This window comes from Sinocyclocheilus grahami, unplaced genomic scaffold (assembly GCF_001515645.1).
Source record: "Sinocyclocheilus grahami isolate Dianchi unplaced genomic scaffold, SAMN03320097.WGS_v1.1 scaffold3.1, whole genome shotgun sequence".
In the NCBI taxonomy this organism is placed as follows: domain Eukaryota; kingdom Metazoa; phylum Chordata; class Actinopteri; order Cypriniformes; family Cyprinidae; genus Sinocyclocheilus; species Sinocyclocheilus grahami.
The window spans coordinates 1,057,933-1,058,632 of NW_015505182.1; the positions used below are offsets into that span (position 1 = coordinate 1,057,933).

The 700-nt window shown below is 33.1% G+C and overlaps 1 long non-coding RNA gene across 1 annotated transcript in view; it reads left to right on the forward strand.

Annotated features, from left to right (window-relative positions):
- The first annotated feature begins 281 nt into the window (after positions 1 to 281).
- The window catches only part of LOC107581883 (uncharacterized), a 748-nt gene continuing 329 nt past the window's right edge, over positions 282 to 700 (forward strand). The window contains exon 1 of the long non-coding RNA XR_001608876.1: positions 282 to 432. This is a non-coding gene — a long non-coding RNA (uncharacterized lncRNA). The remainder of the gene's footprint in view (positions 433 to 700) is intronic.

Genomic DNA, 700 nt, shown 5'->3' on the forward strand with positions numbered 1-700 from the left:
AACTTGAATTTGTTGTCATACTTTATAGTATATAACTTTTTTCTGTGGATGTTTCGATTAATTTTCGGATGCATGCTGTAAATGGGCCTTGTGGTGAAGTTTTGAAGACGTTTATTATTCATAAAAATAAATAGTTTGCTTTAATTCCCTCTGTTATATGCAGTGTTTGTGTGTTAATATTACCTTGTAGTTTAGTTATTTTAATCCAATGTGTCATCATTGAGATAATTGTGGGTGGCTTCATCTCTTGCAGAGAGACATATAAGGATTCAGAAGAGAGTTGACACATTATCTGAGCTGCAGCAGTGCAACAAGTGTTACAGCAATTACCAGCAATTTTGGTTCTGCTTGACCAGCATGTTTAAGCCAGCCAAACTGGTCAACTTAATAAGTCATCTTCAAATTCACTTCAACATGCAGTTGTCTGTGGAGGTATGCATATCTTGAGTTGTTTGTTTAATGTACTCACAATTTTTTTATTGCATAATGGTTTACCTGTCTTATTTATTTATTTTAGGCTATACTGTACATTTTGCAACCAGTTATTGGTGTGATTTAGTTGTTAAATGAGGAACAAGGAAGGTTTTTTTGTGCCATTTACAGGGAGAATATTCTTTTTTTTTTTTTGTTTTCCAGTACATCTTGTCTTGGGAGCACCCTTTGATTTAACATCTGTAAGTAGTTATCAGTTAAAGTAATT